The following is a 24,594-nucleotide window of genomic DNA, read 5'->3' as shown; positions in this document are numbered from 1 at the left end:
ACAAGCTTCAGTATAAGTAGGAGCAAACCTGATGGTGACGGTACGTGAACATTCGAAAGCCAATACGTGAGGGTCTCTTCACAAACCAATAGCCTTCATAAAGCAATCTACGTTCCAATAGCCTTCATAAAGCAATCTACGTTGTTTTTGGCTTACGTTCATCCGTTTCGCCTATATTTAAAGGTTTTGCCTTGGCTTTATACGCAGTTGGCTTTTTACACAGCTTTTCAAAAGCTTTCAAAGCTTTTGGGCTTTTAGAATTTAAAAAATCTAAGGGTGTATATTGTGCCATGTGGAAGCACAGGATTTCAGAATTTGAAAGGTTTTGCCTTGGCTTTTTACGCAGTTGGCTTTTTACGCAGCTTTTCAAAAGCTTTCAAAGCTTTTGGGCTTTCAGAATTTAAAAAATCTAAGGGTGTATATTGTGCCATGTGGAAGCACAGGATTTCAGAATTTGAAAAAACGTCCTAGTGCTGGCCAAGTAAAAATGTGTAGGCCTTCCAAAGGGGTGCATAACTTTGTTTGAATTGGCCCTTGCCAATATATAAAGTATCTCATGATTTACGATGTTCGCCATCCTACCTGGCCATGGTGTAGAGCAGTCGTTTTTGTGGCAAAGCGAGCCCTTTCTTCAATTTTTCCCATGTCTAGGTTATTGTTTACTCAGTGTACATGCATGAGTGGTCTGACCAATATATGAATTTAGTCCCGTGGTTCATGTTTTAATGATTTGAGTTTGTCCATATGTGGTCTAGGGTACTTCCGTGGATTGTTTTGGGATCTATGATGCATTGTTCCATGCCTTTCAATGTCATGAATTCAACAAGGTTCACTTTGTTCGCATTGTTTCTTTGCAAGTTAATATTGAAGTCACCAACAATGTATATTTGGCTATCGTCTGGGATTTGGACCATGCGTTCGTCCAATGTTTTGAGTAGCGTGTTTGTACGAGTTGTTGGTGACTTGTAAATGTTGATGACCGCAATTTCTTTGTTTTGCAGTGTACCTACTGTCAGTAGGCACTCGTAGCCATTGTTTTGCATTTCTCCCCTGTGTTACTGCCAGTTTGTGTTGGTAGAATGACGCGAGTCCATGACCCGATGTTGTCGAGGTGTGTTTGTACCCTTATAATCCGATGCGTGTTGTCAAATGTGGCTGTGTCTCTTGGATGCAGAGGATTGTTCCTTCCATCAGAAATTTTGTTTGCAAAATGTCTTGTTGGTGGGCATTAAAGGATTGTGTGTTGAGGCTTAGCAGTTTGTCCTTGTCATCTCCTTCTGGCTCCTGATTTTGTTGTTCGAAGATCTAAGCTGACTCTGCCTAGAGCCTATCCATCTCGTTTAAGACTCCTTTGTCCACCCTATTTTTTTTTTGCTACAACTACTGGAGCAAGAATAGGTTTGCTGTGTTCTTATTCTTGAGAGTGCGGTGTAAACCAGCCCATGCATGCGGATGTTGCTGGGGTTGAAAGCTAGCGAGTTCATAGATAGCCCTTGGGAGTGGTGTATTGTTCTTGCTGGTGCTGCTTGTATAGGAAATTGTGTTCTCATAGCACTATTGAGGTGGTTCCCACCTATTGAAGCTCTCGGCTGATCTGCATTAATGGTGTCCACTCACGAGGTGTTTCTTCTTTGTACATGTTGATGTTTTCTCTACGGTTTTAGCTCCCGCTGTTTCTTCCATGAGCTGTATCCACACAACCTTTGGTTTCACGGTTGTGTCTGATCCTTTGAATACTCCATCGGCCCCATTGACTACCTCGTCTTCGACGTCAAAGTTCCCGATGTATATCTCGATAATCATTCCTGGTTTCAGCTTAAGAACCCCTTACAAATTTTTGTATTTTCTTTGCACCTGTAGGTATACTGATTTTCTTGCTACATGTTTTGTGCTTGTGGTCAACTGATTTTAGAATGTGCAGTTCTCCTTGCAATGTTTCGAACACATAATTGTTGTGCTCATCCTTGGCTACGTTAGTGTCGAACAAATGTAGTACTGTAAGTTTTATCGGCACCAGTTTGTTGTGCAAGTTGTTCAGCCTGTCGATGTCAAGAATTGTTTGGCTTCTGACTGTATTCTATTTAGTAGCTCCAAGAATCCTCCTTGTTTTTGCCTCATAGGTTCGTTGAGTTCAAAGTAATGTATGTGTGTTCGCCAACAAGAGCTGAGGATTAATGTTTGGTTTTGCTGATGGGTGAAAACCTAGGAGTTCTTGATCGGGCTTGCTTGGCGTAGGACCCCTGATAGCAACACATCCACACCTCCAAAAGGCTCGTCGTGGTTTTTTTTTATTTTGCACATCCGCATGTCCGCTGCCGCAAAGGTGCTCAACCCGACCATCGAAATTTCATCGATGACGATAAGCTCCATGTTTTTGTATTGTTCAAACAAGGCATGTAGCTTTTCTACGGAGAGGGAGGTGTACATGCTAGCTAGCAGTGGCAAGTGCAATGCAGTGTGTATTGTGCTCCCCCCTATCGCTTGGGTAGCTTTTCCTGTATATGCTAATAGGAGTGCACGCAGTAGTTGTCTGTCATTTGTTTCATTGTGTGAGAATAGTTGTAGTAGTGCCTGCACTGCAAATAGTGTAGTGTCTTCCCAGAACCCACATCCCAAACAGGAAGAGGTGGAATTTTTTATTTGGGCACAAACGCTTTTTCAACATGATGTCATCCATGATTGCACGCTTCCTTTTGTTCGTTTCACGAAAGTTCTTGTAGTACATTGAGTTTGGTAGGACCTTGTGCAAGTACTGGTAGTTATGTGGTGGCACCTGTGCTCTCCTTTTGTGCGCATCTCTGCACGCAAGCCAAATGTTGTTGTTGTTGAAGCAGTGGATATCTCTGCTGATTTTCACACAAGTTGAATGCTACTGTTGTTGAAGCGGTGGATGTCTCTACTAATTTTGATGTGGTGGCTCTACTCTAGCTATTGTCGAGTACTTTTGGGAGACCCCTTGATTTGTTGAACATTTCCTCGTCCGATTGGATCTCTGCTTTGTTTCCCGCTTTGTTTGCCATGTACTTGTCATGCCAATTCATGTCCTCTCCATCAAGGGAATGCTCTTCAAGCTGAAATGGTAGGTATAGAAGACATAGCTCCCTGTAGTGGTTCTGCAAGTTAGTGTGTTTGCTATAGTTGTTAAACCATATTATTTTTTGTTGCTTCCTTTCTTTTGTCTGGCCGTTCTTGTAGTTGAACGCACTTGCAAATGTTGCTAGGCATGTCGTGCCCAGGCTATTGCCTCGTTTGATGTATTTTGAGACAATGTCATAGAAGAATATGTCCGTGCTTGCAAGGTCTAATGTTTCCAACTCCCTTCACCTTTTCAAAAGGAGTGTTCTTTCGTCGAGCAGGCTTGTGTTTATGTATGAGAATTCCCTCATTGCACTTGTCAATGGTAGTGACACACAAAGATATACTGCTTGTTGTGCATTAATGTGTTGTGTATTCAAGATTGTGTTGCCCACCTTGCATATGAGCTCGTTCGCAGGCGTGTTGTCCATGCTTTGGCTGACTTTACCGCTTCATTGGTCTCCTTGTCTATTTTTATAATGTAGGACGTGCAGTATGATGCCGCCCCATGCGGGTTGATCATGAATTGGATATCTATGTTTACCTCCCACACTTTTGACATTGTTTTGTTGAAGTTGTTTGTATATATGTCTTTTGGCTCCCTTTGTAGAAACAACGTTGGCTCACCGATGCTACTTTGAAGGGCAGTAATATATTCTTCCTTAGCCATACCTAGCTGAAAGAGCAATGTTTCAAGGTCTATTGTCATTGTTTCTTTGAGTAGTAACATTGCTTGGATGCTCTTGAATTTTTTTGTGTGGCTTTGCAAGTCCTAGCTATCTTTGAGTGGTTGCAAAATGCATGTATTCCTTAATGGGGCCTGAGGGAACCCAAATCTACACTTCAAGCCATGCTTAGAACACATTTTCCTGTGGCTATGGGTTTGGGTGTCCCGTAAGTGTGTCGGTAGTAGCGAGCACCCATTGCTCAAGGTGCATCTCTATTTGTGTTTGAATCTTTGATGTCTCTATTGAAAGTTATAGGCCTCTATGTCTAATGACAGTTTGCATAGTGTTTTGAGCTAATTGTAAAGGTATCTATGAAGGAGGTGCAATTTTTCATCGGAACCTACCCATCTGACCCATGAAAAACCCAATTATGTGTAGGTGAGTGGCATACTACACTTTGTCGGCCTCAACAACTCTTTCATCGAATTTCAATGCACTGGGCTCTTGCGTTAGTAGGGATCCCGTGAGACCATTCTGCTACACATGTGATGGCACGAGAAGCATTTCATGCATCCCATGACTTAAAGGATTCGTGCTGGAACTAGATGGTTCTCAAGTCATTGTGTAGATCGATGGGAACCATGTAGACAATGTCCTCAAAATACATCAACCTTTCATAAAATTCCACAGTTGAAGCATCATGGCAATGTGCAACATGTTGTTCGACAAGAAAGCATCTGGAGAATTCACCATCAATAGTGCCGACTTTGTGACATCCTTTTCTGCAAGCATATCAAGTGCTTTTGAAAGCGTCTTTGCCACAATCTCCTTGCCCCAAACTACTGCTTGCTTGTCAATATCGTCTAGTCCAAAACATCTACATTCCATGCTTTTACCATGTACATACACAAGAGAGGTTTATGCATATGTTACTTCCATTGTCTTTGCTCAACATACCTTTTGTACTCCAAAATAAATAAAAGTCCCTTTGCATATTTACTTGCAGCAAATTTATCATAAGAACAAAAGCTCAGTGGGTTGGCAACAACGTATTTGTGTAATGCACAGCAAAGTTTAGCAAGAAACACCTACAGATTTATGAAAGCTTAACACAAACATCAAGGACATCAGCATCGCTATGTAGCATCTACTTTTTGTTTCTTCATCCAATAATAAGCAGGTACAGGGGAAATATACGTCAGCTTGGTCGAGTCTGCATTATTCGTATAGGCCCCAAAAAGAAGACAAATATGGGTTCAATGCCTGACATTTCGCCGTATAGTTTGACCCGCGACAAGTATTTCAAGAAGCGCATGCTAAAAAATGGAGACATCTTGGAATGCCTATGTGCACTTTGTCCTAATGTTTTGCACGAATCAATGGATGAATTTACATGAGGACATTCGCAGTAGCTCAATATCAATGCTGCCATGTGCTTATCTAGCCAAGGGGAGGGTCTTCGCATCAAAGAACACCATCACATAGTTCACGATTGTTTGTTGGCATGCTATGCAAAATTGGATATAGCCTCAAGGTTTTAATATACAATCCCAATTTCTTGTTCGAGGAATTAAGAGTTGGCAACGATGGAAACCCTCCAACATACAATCTATTGCTAAACGAAACAACAACGCCAATGGCAATCATGCCTTTGCTTGCTCTTAAAAAGAGGCGCTCATATAATCATTGGGATGCAAGGGATGAGGAGGCCTTGGTCAACATGATGGCAGCAATACCTAATGGCCCAGCAAGGGAGATTGCAACTCGGTTCTTGCAGGAGCACATCAACTCAAAGTTCAACGAGAAATGTGTTTGCAACAAAATATATAGGATATGGCAACGCACGTTTAACAATGACAAAGCACTTGCAACTAGTGTGTGCCTTCTTGAAACAATTGAAAGGGCCCACATCCCTGTAGCCAAGCTTCATGTTTTAAAAGAAAGCGTAAACTTGAATGTTCGAGAGCAAACAAAGCGCAAGAGCAGTACTATGCAAAGTTGAAAGACACATCTAGCCACACATGCTCTTGTTGTGGGTCCCTAGTTTTCAAATCAAAGATGAAGCCAACAACCACTACATATGAAACTTTCATGCACCTACAAGGGTTGTGGGATGAGTCAACATCAAAGGATGGCCAATACTTCTACTCTCTTTGCCATGACCATATCAAACAACAAAGACTCCCTAAATTTAGCACGGCGAAGACAAGCTTCGCTACAAATACAAAGCACACCTCCATGCTAAACAAGATCGAAGAGAGACTAGTCTCCATACAAATACCTTTTACTCAAATCCATCAACTAACATATGAAGGGCAACTAGGGCTGCATGGAAGTGTCGTTAACGTGTTTGTAGATGTCGAGAGAGCTCATAAATTGTTGCCACGGTTCATAGATGACAGTGCAATAGTGACAGTTGTGGTCAAACATTGCATGAGTTACAATCACAATTACATCAACGGTTTGGTGCATCCAAACAGCACAATGTGTGCAATGCACGAGTTAGTGCAAAGCCCGCTCTACAAACAAAATGATGTTCAAATGAATCAGCTCTGGTTGGCACATATAGAAGGAATGCAATCCAATGAATGAGGCCACGTCTGTAGCATGAAGGAACAACAAGACACCAACCTAGAGGAGCACGAGGCAACAGATACTTTGGTTCATGGCATATACACATCCCAACAAGTAGTGGATCATGAAGACAAAACAATTGTAGTGGCCCCTTCGGAGGGACTCAAACCTTTAAGCTTGTTCTATGATTGGAACTGTGAGGAGCTAGGCTTCCCTAGCCTTTTCTTTAGCAACGAGAGATAGTACGATACGAGTAGGGACAACTTATCAAGACATTGTGAAATGGGAAATCAAAAACAAGGACCACCGATTCACACTTTGCATTGAGAATTTGTTCTTCAAGATGATGAAAGTCTCAGTGCGCCAAATCCTCTCCTTGAGCTGGGTGCGAATGAGGAAAGGGCAAATGCAAGGAATATGCCTAAAAGTAGAGGCAGCTCTCGTCGACACAAACATAGAGCAGCTCTTGAAGTCTAGAATAGGCTACGGGGACTTCATTTGCATGTGCACATCTATAGATTACAAGCAAAAACTAAAAAAAAACCTCTTCGCCATGCTGAGGCAGCTAGGTCCACCTACCTTTTTCATTACTTTGTTGGCCACTGGAAAAAGGTGGGAACCATTGTTGTCATGCTTGCAAAAGCTATGCGAAGAGCCTGCTAGAGCAAGTCAAAGCAACCCATTGCAACATTTGCAATAGATGATCCGGTCAAACCCCTTCACAACTACACAATATTATGCACACAAGTTCCAAGCGTTCAAGACATTGGTTTGGAAAGATGAAACCATTCTAGGCTCAATAGAGGACTACTTCTTTGTAACCAAGCTTCAAAATAGGTGTAGCCAACACGACCATGGGCTTGTGTGGGCTTCGAACGCACCCAAGCTTGGGTAGTGCAGTGATTGCAAAATAGCACGGTTTGTCAACATGCACATTCAGGGGCCATAATCTCAGCAAGCCGATCTATGCCAAAGAGAAGAGCGATACATTGTTGAAAGAAGATCTTGCGGCTCAACATGACATGAATTGATATATATCGAGGAGTTTGAAGGGGCTCTGTTGCAAAGAATTATGCATGGAATGACAGTCTCAATGAATAGATATGATACCTTCTTCCCATGGCCTAGCTAGAAAACTTGGCTGATGAATGCGTTGTGAAGCGAGGCTCGAAGTGTGCTCTGAAATTGCGGCAAGGATGGTGAAGTTGAAGACCCAGATTGCATGCCTTGCACGCATGTAGGATATGTTCTTGGAAATGTACATGACGACACCCTCATCTATAAACTCTTGAATGAATTTTTTTATTTGGCATTGGTATTGTTTTTCTCTATGTTTGATAAGAGTTTGAGTATCAAGTGATAGCCTAGTAGCTCTCACTTATTTCTATTTTCTAAGATATTGTATGGGATTGAGAGGATGAGTGGAATGGATCATTGTAAATACCATGTGTATGAATGATAAATACCTTGGTATGGGGTGAGTTATTTGTGTATGGGATATTATGGGGTTTTTAGAAAATAGGAAGAGTGAGTCATATAAAGAGGTGGGCTCATGTCCATGTGTTCCAATAATATAAGAGAGGCCACATGCCAAGCATGTGGAAGGCATGTGGAGGAGTGTGGAGTCAAGAGGAATCCTTCTAGAATTCCTATGTGGAATAAGGAGGATGTGGACATATGGAAAAGAGAGGGTCCCTATGGGCTCCATGTGGGGAGACTCTTGACTTTCTCAATATTTTAATAGTCTTGAGCATCTTTTGATGGGACACATGGCAAGAGTAGCCAAAAAGGACATGGATGGTGACATATGGACTTATGTGATTGATGGGGAAAAGAATCTACAGGCAGCAATTGTAAATGGGTGAACGAGGGTGACAAAATCTCTATAAAAGGAGCCCTCCTCTCCCTTGTTCATCATCTCTTCCACAATTAGGCCTCATGTTGTAGCTCTAGTCTCCTCAAGCCTCTTCCATGAGCCTTCTCTCCCTCTTGTAGATATTCTCTTATGTTGACTCTTGAGTCCATCTCTCTCTAGTTCATTCTCTCTCTATAAGTAGTCTTGGAGCTTTCGCTCCCTCTTGTACATATGAAACCTCTTCTTCTCCCTTGTATTTGTAGTATTTTGAGTTGAATTGGAGTGGAGTCTTACTCTATTGACAATGAAGATCACTTTGTATTCCCTCTATTGAGTCTCTCTTCCCTTTTCTTTCTTTCAAAGCCTTAAAAGTTATTTCTATTCGGCCGCTCATTGCACACACATGGTCCATCCATTTCCTGAGCCACCAAGAAAGTTACTTACCCTCTACTAGGCAAAATCTATGAGTGGTGGATCATTGATGAAGATGGAGTCTTGAGGGAGCATCTTGCTCAAGCGAAATTAGCATGGGTGGAGGGCAGTTTTTATGATAGTTTGACCCCCTGTTAGTGTTTTGCTCATAACTTTCCGCTCGATAGTCCGATTTTGATGAAACTTAAATCAGCGCAAAGCTCTCTTCAAGCACATGTCTCTATGTGATTAGATTTTGAATCAAATACTAGAGCAAAAAGTTATGAGTCTCTGTGTCTGATAGTCTATTTTCATGATAGTTTTTACCCCCATGTAGTAAACCACCCATAACTTTCTGACCACTTATTTGTTTCTTACAAAATGTATATCAAAGCGACCCCATCTCTAGGTGCATCTCTATATGTGTTTGAATCTTTGATATCATGTCTTTATTGAAAGTTATAGGCCTCTGTGTCTAATGACAGTTTGCAGAGTGTTTTAAGCTAATTGTAAAGGTATCTATGAAGGAGGTGCAATGTTTCCTCGGAACCTACACATCCGACCCAATCAGCCCTTTCAAACTCCTCAATATATATTAGTTCATGTCATCTTGAGCCACAAGATCTTCTTTTAACAATGTATCGCTCTTCTCTTTGGTGCAGATCGGCTTGCTAAGATTATGGCCTTTGTTAATCCTTTCCTTCTCCCTATGCTTGAGTACAACATTACTTGGGATGTTACCATCTTCATTCTCATCTAAGGGAGGAAAGTATGGTGTGGTATCTTGGCATAAAAGCTTCTTTTTAATGTCCCTTTCTCAGTGATAAATATCTTTGTCACTCAGTTCAAAAGTAGTAGGAAGTGAAGAGGTGCGTGAAGTTTATTACCCCCAACTTCCTGTCACAACATGAGGGACATGTAGAGTGATGGTCTCATAACATTCAGCATCCGTCAGGTTAACACGCATGAAGATTGTGTACGATACATCACGTGCTTTGAATGTCTCGTACTTGGCTAAAACCTTACCCTTAAAGACAAAGCAATAGGGCATAAACTGTGACTATGACTCTATGGCCAAGATTAGGAGTCCATTGGGCTGGTTTTTAGGTGGATGAGTCGGCACTATCGCTTTTCCTTTTGCAGAGTCTGCAACATTGTTGCTTGCAAGGTTGTGTTGGTTGTTTGATGTTGTTGGTTTTGATTCAAAAAACTTGGGCAACAAGCTACAACTAGCTGCCGAAATATGAGGGAAGAAGGTGAGATTGCTTGCACATGAACGTTCCCTACATAGTACAAGTGTTACAAACTAGAAGCAAGCATTGCTATTAACGTGAGTGACTACTACAACACAACTTTGCAAAGAAAAACATGAAGTTTTTTGCATTACTAAGATGATTATATTTGGCTTTGTGTGGCCACAGTTGCTCTACACACAATATGCTAAGAGTAAAGGCCTTGACAACCAAGGCTACTATAAGCCTATTCTAACATATTTGATGTTATAGTAGATATAGTGTTGCATGTAAGTCTTTTTTTTCTACTCGACAATGCTTTCAGAATCAGATTGTTCTTCCACTAGTGATGGGCCAAGCTCCATCTCTATCCTGCAATGCATCCTTGAAAGACACCCCCTCTTTCGAAGCTCTTTCCGGACTGGCAACAAAGATGGTACTTCCTTATAAGCAAAAAGCATCGTATGCATATTTTCAAACTCAAAAACGAAAAGAACTTCAGCCTGTGCTTGATCCTGCTTGGTTTGCTACCAAGTAAAATGTTGTCATTAGTGTCTTCTTTACAACTTTCTTAATGCTGGTTTCTGGAAGCAAGCTTCCATCTCTCTTTGTGGCTTGAGCGACCATCAAAACAAGTGGTATGTCGATTGTGGGTGTTAGAGAAGGGAAATTTGTTTTTATCAAACAACCGCCAGATATCGAAACAAATCATTGGTTCTCGAGAGCTCGAATAGTGTCAGTCACAACCGCTGCAAATTGTGAGTTGCTAAATTATATAAATGAAGTTCAAATAGTAGAGCATGATGTATTGAGAAGATGTAGGAATCGCACAGGTTTACAACTGGGATGTCGAATTTAAACAAGATTGTATAGAACCTATTCCGCAAGAGGCAAAAAATAGTGTCGGAGAATGTATTTGGGGAGGAGACTTTGATACAGGGAACACAAGGAGTGACAAATGCCCCACCGTAAACCAAACAAGATTTTAGTGTTCCACTGAAAGTAGAAGCCTATGGACGTATGGACATTCCGACCAAACGATGAGCAAAGCACCACCTTTAGTCACGACTTGTCTAGGCATGTCTAATCTGCAAATAATCTTGTTGGTCACATCTTCTTCGGCGTCCATATTTTGGTGATTGCGGACTCAACTTCTGCAGAGAAATGTATGAATGAGACATAGGCAACAGAGATTTGGGAATGTATTTACATCTTCTTGTACAAGTTACCTTGATAGGTGGGCGTCGCCTCGTCAACACAGTCTGGGCGTGCTTTTGCAATACTCATAATGTCTAAGGTGAAAGAAGAAATGGAAAATAAAGTGGGGTTGGAATAAAGAAAACAAAAAATGAAAATATGTTTCGAAACGTTGTCACCACCTAGCTCGAACTAGCTACTGCTAGTATCCCTAGAATCACACGACCTTTGCTCTTCCTCATCCCGACTACTCATAGGTTGTGGCGTTGTGTCTTGTCTCTTATCAGTAGGAATCAACATAGAATGTCCCAAGAAAGACGATCCTGATGATGGAAATAGAATGTCTAGAACCCAACACCCATACTTATTCTACTTCTAAATGATCCACATAGGAGAAGAGAAAGAAAGCACCCGATTGGATATTATCGAGTCAACGAGGAAGTGTTTGGGTAGTGCCTGGAGTTGGACAAGGAAGACGCGAGATACAGGTGTAAGATATGGTCAGAATACACGTTATGATAGACATGATCGAAACATTTATAGCCAATGCATCCTATGCACTCTTTAGAGTTGATTGAAAATACATGATCAATCTAAGAAATTTTAAAGATCACTTGGATCTTCTCTCATTGGCAACGCCCTCCCTAGTAGTGTCATTGAGGGGTTCCAAGCCCGATGAAAATTGATGCATGAGTTTCTCACGAGTTTTTGGTCCCAAGTTCACTCCATGAGAAATGCAACATCTTCAACATCTACCCATGATTTGCTCAAGTCCACACACTTTTCTTATAACTTCAATAATTGAATATTGTCATCAATGCATTCAAAAATTGGAATAGCTAATGTTCATCCCCCTAAGAAAGCTTCATCTTTCATAAGTCCTTCACGTATATATAGCATTCCTCTTTTTTCTTTGTGTGGCACATGTTGCATTGTGGTACATCAAGAATTTGGGCAACATTATTGCAATGTGGCAGACTAACGTTACATAAAAGAACATGAGTGGCTTGGAATGCCTTACCAATACCTCCCTTTATTCACATGGAAACATTATAGTGGAGATATTTTACTGAAGTGTTAAAGCTTATTTGTGTTTCTTGCTTGTATAGACAATTATAGAAACCCCCCACATTTCACATTCTTATTCACTTAGATTATGTAGGCTTCTTTATTTTGAAGCACAATCTCTTTAATGAAGAGAAATGAAAGGTTGGATTCCTTTGTATTTGCAAAAGTTATTATTACAGTGAATGCTTTCAATTTGTTCACACGATTAATATTCAAGTTGGAGTCTGGAGAAAAGTATTTTCATTGGAATGTTGAGAAAATAAAATTTGGATTCTCTTTTATTAATGTATGAAAAGATTCTCAAGTGTGTTTATTTTGTAATGAAGATATGAAGATTGCAACTATAGTTAAGTGAGAAATCGACCAAAGTTGGCTCTCTTAATTTTCTATCAAGTAAAATTTTCAAAGAATTGAGATTGTGAATCTATGTTTAATTTACATGGAAAAGAGGGTAAAATGCATAGAAAAATACTTATTAAATGTTTCTATTTTGATATTGCATACAAGTATATTACATTAGGAGATCAATAATGAAATATTTTATTTGAAAGCATTTTCAATTTCAAAATTATGTGCAAGAAAGGTAGAAATTAGAGTATTAATTCAACACTTTAGTAGTTCCATTGTTTTTGGCATGATTAACAATGTAGATAATGATTGACTACATTATCAGATGCAATATGTGAGTTAAATAGAATAGACAATTGACAATTTTTAGCTTCATATGTCTATTTAGTAGACAAATAGAAATTGAAAGAAAATATTCCTAACAATGGCCTTCAGTTACAAATGCAGTAAATATTGTAAGGAATGTCTGCATTGATATAGTGACCTATAAGAATTCTATTCTAACATTTTTTCTTAATATATGTGTGTGGTACAGAATTTGGAAGTGAAATATATATGACACACTGATATATGTGTGTGTGGTAAAGAAGTTAGAAGTGAATATATTTGACACATTGACCTTCAATTACAAATGCAACATATGTTAGATGAGGTTTAACTATTTCTTTATACTTTTTTGCAGTTTGAAAATTTAATCTAGATCAACCTTAAAACATGCACCGTGGCCTCCCAAATTAAAAGGCATTCCCTTTTGTACTAAGCCTTGGTTTTGAAGACTTTGACAACACATTTAATGCTAGGCCACAAAACCAAATACTTTGATAGCTCCTAGAGTGCTAAATAACAATGATCGATAGTAGTAGGGTCTTCTCGTAAGATGATTATAAGGCTTACTTTTGCAGGATATGAGATGCTTCTACAATACTCCCCTACAAGTATACTTCTTACACCATTGATGTAACGTGAAAGAAATAAACGAGCACAAACTGGCTTTGTGTCCTAGTTCTGTGCGAAAAGTGCAGGATCAAATCAAGGAAAAGAGGAACCTGCATGTCTCGAGGAACAAGAAGCGAGCCGATGGCAGAACAAAGCCATAGGCGAGCCTCATAGCATCCTTGTGGTGCAAGCACACCCCATATGAGAGCCTAAATGTCTTGAATCCATTCTTTGTGTTGCTTGGCGAGGGAGAGCTACGAATTATTCCCAACAACAAAGGAAGAGCGAGCAGTTCCGCCATCACCAGTGCAATCGAAATGCAAGTAGAAACTCTGTTCTTCTTCTTCTTCTTCTTCTTCTCCTCCTCCAAGAGGATGCATGAGAATCAATGAAAAGAATGATTCTCCATGTTGATTGTGATGCCAATAGAAAAATGCATCAGTCAGATTCGTGATATCCAAAATGCCGTGACCAAAGTTGGCTTCTTGGGAAGCCGACTATTAGGCTGAGGATCAATGTACCTGGAACAAATTCAAACCAAATTTGCCACTAATGAGTGGGTATTGTCCTCTTCTGAAGAAAGAAATGAAAGATTTAGAAGCAATACCATTCCAATAGCAGAATGGACAGCAACAAATCAATTTAATGAAACTTGAGAGGAAACATATCGTTCTTTCATACGCATGAACATGAACTGCAAACACAATGTCAACCTTGTATTCTACAAACCAGGTTTCGAAAAAACTGACCTTAAAATCTTCCGATGTGATTGTATAACTTACTTCAACTATTGGAGAATTATTCTTCGAATCTACTATTGAACTTGTATAATCAATCCATAGCGAGATGAACTGCGACGAGGAAGGACCGTCTACAGAGACTGGATAAAGCATACGAGTTGGAAGGAGGAAGGAGCATCTAGCAGAGAAGAAACCGTGAGAGAAGAGAAGAAACCGTGTGCTAGTAGATCCCCAATCATGACATAATAACTGGAGGGAAAAAGCCATCGAAGGTCACATAGAAAAATAAGAAACATCAAAGCTAGCACATGATGAAGGTGCTATGAAGAGGCAGAGCTTGCCAGGCTTTCATGACGGAAGCTGAATCCAAGTCAATTGCACGCAAACGGAACAAGCAAGTGAAGCAAGGCAAGTAACACATCGAGAAAGATGGAGCCAAGGAAGCCATGCAAGTAAATATTAATGAAGAGGCAACACTTGGAGGTGCATGCAATGAAAGGCCCTACCAAATTACGAGTGACGTGGATGTGTAGTCAAACAATTGAGGCGGGAAACGTGACACGTGCAGACCAAGAAAAAAAGCCAACAAAAAAATTCGATAAAAATGAATTTCCTCATCTGAAAGAGACCTTCACTAAGACTTGCACATGGCAAGCCAAAAAACAATTTTCTCAACAAATCACAAAACTAGAGCTTTCAAAATTTTGAAGGTTTTTCATGAGAATTTGCAAATCTTTTAGCTAAAACATAACTCCATTGCCTAAATTTTTACAAAATTGAGAAAATATTTTTTACAAGTGAAATGAAATTGCTACAAGTCCATTGCATATAGTTTATAGGTTTTCTATTAACACTAAGCGTGGGTGTCCATCGGCAGAGTTATTGGTGTGACATTGCCAACATTTTTTAAGAAATTTTGATAACATAATAGTGTAACAGCTAAGTTAGCATTTGGGGGGGCCCTGGTGACTTTATAGGCCTGGTAGCTATGTCAATAGCACTAACCAATGGCGTCGACTTAGCCACGTCAGCGTCCTACCTGCTATCCCAACGTCCTGATAAGAATATGTATTCTAATGTTGTTGTTGTTTTTTTTTTTTTTTTGGGACTCACACACCCAACTCACACACACGGTTTGAGGCTATCAAGGGGCACCCGCCCTGCCTCTATTCCCACAGGGGATCAAACGAGGGCCGCTACCCTGATAGGCTAGCAACCCTACCACTGGGCTTCCTCGTTGCTTTTCATTAGGGTTATGGGGCCCTTCATTAAACATATTGCTGACTTAGCTAAGTCAGCATCCAGATAGGCTAAAGTCAATGTTCGGTTGACTAACTTAGCTATCCCAACATGATGGCAGGCCAAGTCAACATCCTGTTTCGATAGCGAGCTTCTTGGAGGAGTTTTAAGCCAAGATATGATATGGGACATGCCTAAGTGGCAAATGAGATTTGATGACTTAATATGGAAATTTTGTGTCCCAAGCTATCCCAACAGTGCTACATTAGCTAAGTCAGCTCCCTAACATGCTATGTTAGCGCGCTTGAGTTTGTTCCTGCCTTGCTTTGATTTGTTGTTGACATTAACAGATCAACTCCCACACTAGATTCCACTCTCCACATCAACAGCTACACCACCACCGAAATTATCTCCAACAACACCAGCAATTATACTCTCAGCAACACCAGAAGAATTACACGAATCCTCTAGAGCATCACCTTTCACACCAACAAAGCCCTCGAAAACCAGACCACCAGACTCATCACCCCCAGTAGCTTTACCAACAACAAAACCATCCACAACACCAACATCACCAACAAAAGCACTACCAGCATGAAAATTCCCCACAAAAGCATCAACACGAACACCCAAACCACCAAGACAAAGATTTCCAAGTGTAGAAGAAACATGAACACAACGTGAATCAGCATCAACCAATGGCACAATGACAGAGCCGTCTGTGTTATTATCCACTAACTCCCATTGAATAGATACATGAAAAAACCAAAAAATCATTGAAACATACACGATAATCAAAAAAATATTGCATCAATGAAACTCACAGTTTCTCTAGAATCCCCTCCCCCGCCAGATATAGGATGAACACCATCCACTATGCTTGCGTATTCACTAATCTTCTTCTTCAAAACTTCATTATACTCTCTCAAATCACCAAAACTATCGTAAGGATTCGACAACACATCAAAGCAGCTTGAACTTGGCAATCAGAGCTGCGATCATAATGCCTAAAAGCATCCACAGTTTTATGACCCGTAACCAGCATCGTTACATCAATTGGCACGTTACAAAGCATCATCCGACTCATAGCCGTGCTGCACAAGCTATGATTTGAAACATTAGCAACTTCCAAATCGTAGGTATGCATCATGTCACAGACGATGACCCCAAGGTTTTCCTTCCCACACGATTTCGATTATACCAGACCTGCACAAAAATCCCAAACAACGAGCACTCAATAAAATTCCAATTGTACACACATTCACAAAACGCAATAAAAAATGATCCCAACCAAAGAAATTTCACACAGAAAGAAAGCCGATGAAGCGCAGCGACCGAAGCAAGCACGTTTCCTTGTCGTCCAGCCCCAACCACTTTTTTTCATGGGAAAAAGGGTCGGGCCCTGTCAAAACCTAAATTCCTACCATTCCATGCAGATTAGCAAAAGGTTGCAGGAACAAGATTCTCAAATTCACATCATCAACATCCTGATCAAGTAAATGCTTCTGATACTGGGAATAGGTTAGCACCACATCCGATTCCCGAACACGAACAGGAGGAAGAAAATCCTCTTCCTTATCAACTTTATAATTATTTGACAACCTCTTGCTATACCTGCAAGTCAAAATCGATTCCACATAGAAAACAAGTGAACATTCAAACATACAAACCATTTCATACAGAAACGATTAAACATACTAGATTCAACATACCTATAAACATGCAAACCTCTAAACACGCGACAATTACAAATGAAAACGGTTAAACACAAATCAATGCTCAAAACAAACCCAAAAGTCACCCAAAAAATCTAACATACTCCAAAAAATGTCCGACGGCATCGCTCAAATAAATGAAATCATTTCTCTCCAGCATGTAAAGCTTCGCACCACCACGAACACAAAACCGGCTCAGACAGTAAAATAACAAATGCCTCTGAAGACCTCGAGGAGAACTCACACTAAAATCAATGTTGCCAAGAATCATCCTCTCCTCCTCCAAACCAATCACATAACACTTTGAACGCCCCCTGCTACAACCTTGCCTCACCAAATGATTCATGGCAGCACTAAACTCTTTTGACTAGACCAAAAAATAGGATTAACACAAATATTGAAAGGGACCTCCACCACACTAGTAGGAGCAATTTGGACTTCCTGTTCTTTACGCAGAATCCTACTAAAGCACCAAAACATGTTCATGAGACTCTCCGCCGTATAAGGTTTTCCATTCAATTTCACCACTTGATGAGAGAACACGTGGAAGAGACTCTTCAACTCCTGCAAATCCATTTTCTCAATTGGCATCGAGCAATCCAAACCCCTACTCTCCCTCCATTCATCAAACCTCCCATGAGCCCATTCATCCTTTATTATACTATGATTCTCACCTCCCCTACAAACCTCATACATCATCTCAGGATCGACATCTAGAAACAGGACTCCACTAGGATCAAAAGTATCCCCGCCACCTACATCACCAACACTAGAACCTCCACCCCCATCTACATCCATTTCTCTAACTTCCCCCAAAGAAACAATGCCAACAGAGCCATTTGTGCAGTAGTAGAGAGATTAAAAAAAGTCATTTCCACCATGTCAAAGCAACAAAAACGCAGCTCCGATAGCATCACAACACCTCAAGCCAGTAAAGTGCAAAACAAGCAACGTGAACAAAGCCAACAACCTCCCGATGGAGCAACACGAATGAAGCCAGCAATGAAGCCACAATCGTCCCAATGCAGCAACCACAATGAAGCCCCGAAGCACCAATGAATACCAGCATGAAGATGAAGAATAAACACCATGCCCCCAATCAAAACCAATGCATGCAAAAACAACCACCCCAATCCAAAGACGACATGCGTCCCACTCCACGTACCACTCCAATTAGGGGCTTAACACATGGGAAGAAATAGGAATGGGTTTAGGAGGAAGAGGACACATGGCATCATTTCATGTGTTTAGGAGGTGGCAACCACATGAGGACAAGGACACATGTCATTCTTCCATGTTTTTGAATCACTAAAAAAGGGGAACCCATTCTGGCTGCCAGGGTGTAGAGGCCATGGTCCAGGATGGGAGAAAAAGTGACATTTTAAATCCATCCTAGACCATCCTAAACCCATGCTAGCCCCATCCATGTGCTAAGGCCCTTACTACACCACCATGTCCCAAAGGCCCTCCATGTGGGCGAATGGACTCTGGTCGGCCTTTCCCATTCAAAAAGTGGTAGCCACATGGTTCGCGGCCACAGGCCACTCAGCAATGGGCCGGGCACTTTCCTCATGGGAAAGGCCTACCTTGGCCCATTCCCCTATATGTAGAGTGTTGGAAGTGAAGCTTCAATTTTTATCCCATCGCCTTATTTGCTGCTACTACTCATAAAAACAAAACAGTGGCTAAAGGAGGGGAAGGGTTGTTGATTTTATGGGTATTTGAGTCTCCAAGAAGTGCCATCCACATGCACCATCGCACATGAATAACCTCTAAGATGAGAAGAAAGGAATGCCACTCAAGTGATCACACAAGACACTCTTCTACTCTAAACCACACTTAAGGATGTATTGTATCACATGAGGATCCTCAACCAGTCTTGATGCACATAAGAAACCTCAAGACTCTCACTCTCAAAGGAACATGCAAAAAACAAGACTCATAAGAGGGAGACAAGCACTTAAGGAGAACACACATGAGTGGATTCCAAACTAGGGATAGAGGAATGAGGACTCATCCCACCATGCTCTCAATATATAGATGGAAGAGGGTAACCCTATGCTGTGTTGGCATACAATGAGAGGCTGAATGGATTGCAACCAATAGGATGTGGAGGTGGTTCTATGGTCCAAACCATATGATATATACTTGTGGATCTAATACTCCTACCCTATGATCCAAACTTGTTGTATTAGATAGTCAAATTGCACTTTGAATTGGACACACAATACTTTGCATTTAGCACATAACCACATGTTTGTGTGGGAGGAGAGTTGGCACGCTTCTTCTCCAAAAATTATAAGACCAAGGAACATGCCCTTAAGCACATAGCACTCTGCATTTGTACTATATGCACTTTGGTAATTCACTCAATTAGTGGGCATACAATAATTTACATTTTGTACATAGCACTTTTCATTGAGTCTTATTGCACCTGAACTTAAAGTGTCTTCCTCAGAATTCAACCATACCATATGTACTTGCATGGCTAGAACTTGTATGGTGAGGTTGGCAACACCCCATTGGGAGCACCCCAAGATAATGCCCATGCCTTGTGTGTGGTTAGAGTGGGAAACAATGTGCTAAAAGTGCATGTGAGAAAGCCAGAGAGCAGGGTGAGAACGAGGTTGTGAGCTTATTCCTTATTTGTTTCTTTTCATAGTCATTTTAGGCTTGTACCCCAACAGGTGTGATGGTGCACATAATTTTTCGGTGTCTTTCAAACTAGAACCACAAAGGCCATGTACCTCTCAATGATGGTGGTCAAAATACAACATTGTATTGGCTCCATGATATGATCTCATTTTCAAGGTTGTGGGTGCGATGGATTTTTGCCCTACCATAGGTAGTGCCAAGGAGGTGATACGGATCCAACTTTGCCAACGCCCGTAGCCATTTTTCTATGATCCAGATATGACAGGGGAGGAGACTACATGGGATAACCAAGACAACCAAAAGAGCTAAGAGTTCTCAGATGTGCCCAGCTATGCATCATCTAGGTTCCATGGTTTTTCAAATAGTCGTGATGTTACACTGTTCCAACACATTCTCAACAATGTTACCCTTAATGTTTTTAAGAATGTGTGTCTGAGGAGGAAATGCCACAAAACTCCTCATACGATGCAATGGATGTTGGTTGAATGCCCCTCCTAGTGCTTTCCAACACAATAGGGAGGATGGACAATTTTGTTGAGTATCCATGGTCCACAAAAAATGGTTCTATTGTGACATGGTGATCGAGATGTTCTACCATTTATGGTACATCCACATGTAGCAGATGCTAGATCTACATAAATGGACTTCCTCATCCACCAGTTGTTTTCTTATAAACATGGTATTCTAGGGCTCCCATTCCTTGGCAATGTGTCCTAAAATTGGGTATAACTTAGAATTCCTCTTACTGCAATTGTATTTCGCATCGTTGTGGGTTTAATGATTTCTTGTTCCACCATGAGTACCAATGTGTTGGAGGCCCAAGAGGTCTAATGGTCCAACAATTTGACTTCCCATCCATTCCCAACCACAGTTAGGTGCCAACCAGGGTAAGGCCTAGAGCTTGGCACCTAAGGTGGTATCTTGGCATGGCAAAGAGTGTGGTTCCTTGCATTTGTGGAAGGTCAAATGAATGTTGAAATAGATGTTGGAGGACCCCTACATATATCATTATATGCTCATTTTCATTTTCACAATGATCGACATCTAGTTTGGGGGCTCGTATGCAATTCACCTATTCCATCTATTTTAAGTTGTGTGCTTTTCTACTGTTATTTGAGTCACATGCCGATTGTCCCTATTAAGGGGGTTCCTCCCCCTAACATATGCAATCATGGTGTTTTAATAGCCCTTCTATTATGTAGCCAAAAATGATTGGATACAACAACTATGCACTACAGTCCACAACCTAAGTATATGATAGCTCTATGCTACACTCTACATAGTATAGTATACCCATGTTGCAAAATAAACCCAAAAATATGTTACACAGTATAGTATACCCATGTTGCAAAAATAACCCAATCACCTAGGAATCTAGATTCTTAAATACACAACATGTTCTAACATTCATGATGGTTAGTACCCATCAGATTTACTACAGTTCGTCATGCTCTTGTTTGAAAATCAGGCACCTTTGCATCATATCACCACGCCACCCTTCACCCAAGCATATCCTTCATACAATGTCCACATGACATCCTTCATTCAGTTGGTTGATGAGAGGGTCAATCAGTGTGATGGCATGAGCCTTGGTGACTATGTTGGCCACTCACCTCCGACTCCCTTTTATAATTTACAATCATTTCTACTGTTGCCTAGCGCCGTGGTCCTTGGTTGTGCCACTTGTTGCCTAATGTGCATGGTCTTGGTAACCTTAATGCACATCCATCCATGCTTCCTCCTATTCGGCAATGATTGGATGAGAGGATTTAATTTGTTCTTAGCTTTGTCCATCCATTTGGCCAACTACCCTCCTCGCTCTTCATATGGGAGCTTTGTTTGCCAATTTTTTGCTTCGGTCTGTGAGCTCCCACTTGACCAAAGTTGAACCCCTAAAACTTCTATTCCAAGGTTCAACACCATTGAGCATGTCCAAAATAACAATATTCATAGCTTATCCCCATGTGAACACATGTTACTGACACATTGAGCTTTAGAATGTTTATATATTCCACACCTACATAATCTTGCTGAATAATTTATGATGTATTAAATTTCTTTTCATGTTGTTTTGCTTTAGGTAATCTTCAATCTCCCATGGGAGGTCTTTCCTCCCTCTGTTTGGACAAATCCATATTGATAGTATGATTTCTTGGATGTACAACAAATACTATATAATATCTTTCTGTAAGGGTATTGGTTTGATACTTTCTTGAATGGTATTGGTTTCATCCACAATGAATCAATCTTGATGAGGTATTGTCTCTTTATTGGTCACAAAACTCTCCTTGAGCTTAAGAAATTATTGTATCTAATAGCTCTGCATAGTTGCACAATGACTTTGGGCATAGAGTTTGATATGCTCATAAGACTTATTGATTTTATTACTATTTGCCTAAGGGTGAAATGTGAGTGTGTGAGTGCTTTGTTTGTGTGTGCTTGGTGTTGTGTTTTGGTGCTACATGCTTTGTTGTGTGTCTTGAGTAATTATGCAGTTAAGCCGTGGAGTAGGTAGTGTGGTTGAGAATGAGTTAAATCTCTTTTTCCCAAATCAAGAAGTAGAAGAAGAGCAAATGTATTTCACTTTGATTGTATGAGAATGGCATCCTCAATCAATTATTGCTCTATTCTTTGGGCACTTGAACAAGCAGTAGAAGTAGAGCAAATGGATTTCACTTTGATTATATGGAGAATAACATCTTCATTAAATGCTTGCTCTGTTAGTCTAACTAGTCTCCAACTCTATACCACCTCATGAAGAAATGTCTCCCCTCCTTGGACCCAAAGGATATAAATAAGCTGTAAAGGGGCATCTATACCTAAGAAGATACCAACTAATTAATCTATCCACCTACAATCTAAATTTCCCCTTGAGCTAGAGGTATAGGTGCATCAATTTGCTGAGTACATCTATAATACATGCCTTACAAGTCCATAGGGATAATGTGATGTTCGAGTAAGGGTAACTCTTTGAAGGCTCTCTAGGCACACATTGTGGAGGCTGGATATGGACCATTGCATGTATTTTGAGAAGACTAGTCATGGACACCATAGGTTGTCAACAAAGTACTCCTTCCAAATGATGGACTACTTGTCTCTCTCATCATGAGTTTGAGGTGGGACCCATGGGAGGAGTCTATTGGCCAGCTCCTAAGGACCCTTGCTAAGAGTACCTCTATTGTGGGCATCCATGAAGATGTACCTAAGCCTCTCAAAGTAGAGGATGCCAAAAGTGGATGGGGCATGCGGAATTATCTCACCTCTCCCTCCTAGAGTCTAGTCTCAAAATGTGATCATTTCGAGTGTCTCCCTTGTGGATGACTTTGGTTCAAATATCGCTTTCTACACTTTTAATTTCATTTACTCATATGCACATTTGAATGATCTAAAATCATAAATATAGTCCAACACCCCCCTTGGCTAGCCCCTCATGATCTAGGAGGGTGAGCAATTCAGTGGTTACAATTTGTAACACTTGGGTTTGGCATAATAGCCTTAGTGACCTTGTGAACCTTGGTATGGTCTTTGATGCTCCAACTCTTAAAGCTCATTGATTAGTTGAATACTAGGAGCTACACACTTAAAGGAAGAAATGAAAGGAATCCATGCATCTTCTTAATGTGATAAGAGCTTGCTAGGTTTGCAAATTAAAAAAATGTGATAGTTGGTTGGCACGTCTACATGAGGCCTTTCATTCACATAGTTGATCCAAACAACATATGTCTCTTGATTGTAAGGATGTTGATGACAAGGCATCTGTCTTGTTGCACCCTCTACTAATGATCCCTGTACTTCTATGTAAGGATCATTAGGGGATCATTGCACCCTCTATGTACATAAGTGAGTGTAGTTTTGTGTAGGCATCAACGGATTGGGCAAAGTGGCCTCTCTTTCAATCTCTTTCTTTTTTGGGGGGGGGGGGGGATAGGCGTACTTTGCTCAAAAACATGAGGGGGCTAGCTACCCCCCACCTGCCCTCTCATAAGGACCCCATAAGGGGTTCATGAAAACCTTGAAGGGAAATGCATGAATGCTAGGACAGTGGAGTCTATTTTGGTGCATTTATTTTTTAAGAAGTGAAGGCCTCTAATCTAGAGCCTTTGAATGTCGAAAGTGACACATCCAATGAGGGGTAGGTATAGAAGTCAAAATCTAAGTTCTTATTCTCGGTGGAAGTTTGTAACGGGTAAATAGAGAGTAATGGAGTTTGGTAGCCTAAAGGCCAAGTGATGAGAAACTTACCATATTTCATTGATCATGTTGAGGTAGGGTAAGAGAACTAAAGAATACAGGTTTTTCCTACCTTCCATTACATCATATTAGTGAGCTTAACATAACTTGATCAATTGCATACCATTAACTTGAATAACACATTTCCTTTTCCATTAGTACCATTATATTATGTAGCAAGTGGTTTCAACAAAAACTTTGTTTTCACGAAATGCTTGTTTTTGGTTCAAGGTGAGCCTCCTCGTGATAAAATAATATGGTACATAATTGTAGAAGGGGTTCAAGGCCCTTGAACATGGTAAGTAGGATTGACGTATTCCACAGCTTTGTAAGCTAAAAGCTCTCACTTTCATCTATCCCTTAGGTTGACTTTTGGGAGTTGAGGAATAACTAGCTACCATATCTTATGTGGACACACTTGGCCTAATGATGTGACCCTACATGGGCTTTCAAGAGGGTATCAGAGTAGGTCTGGCCTTGTGGACATGATGTGTAAACTATGCAGTGTTGCATAGACTTCTAGAGCATAGGCTCTGATCATGGCTTATGGAGGTGAATATATATACTTCCCATGTACTTATAAATTCTTACATACATATAATTTAACCTATAGAGAAAGGTAATTGAGAAAGCCTTTATTTTGTGATTGAG

This window comes from Dipteris shenzhenensis, chromosome 32 (assembly GCF_047967505.1).
Source record: "Dipteris shenzhenensis isolate YYH24624 ecotype China chromosome 32, Dip_SZ_1.0, whole genome shotgun sequence".
Classification (NCBI taxonomy): domain Eukaryota; kingdom Viridiplantae; phylum Streptophyta; class Polypodiopsida; order Gleicheniales; family Dipteridaceae; genus Dipteris; species Dipteris shenzhenensis.
Note: the sequence above shows the minus strand (reverse complement) of the source record.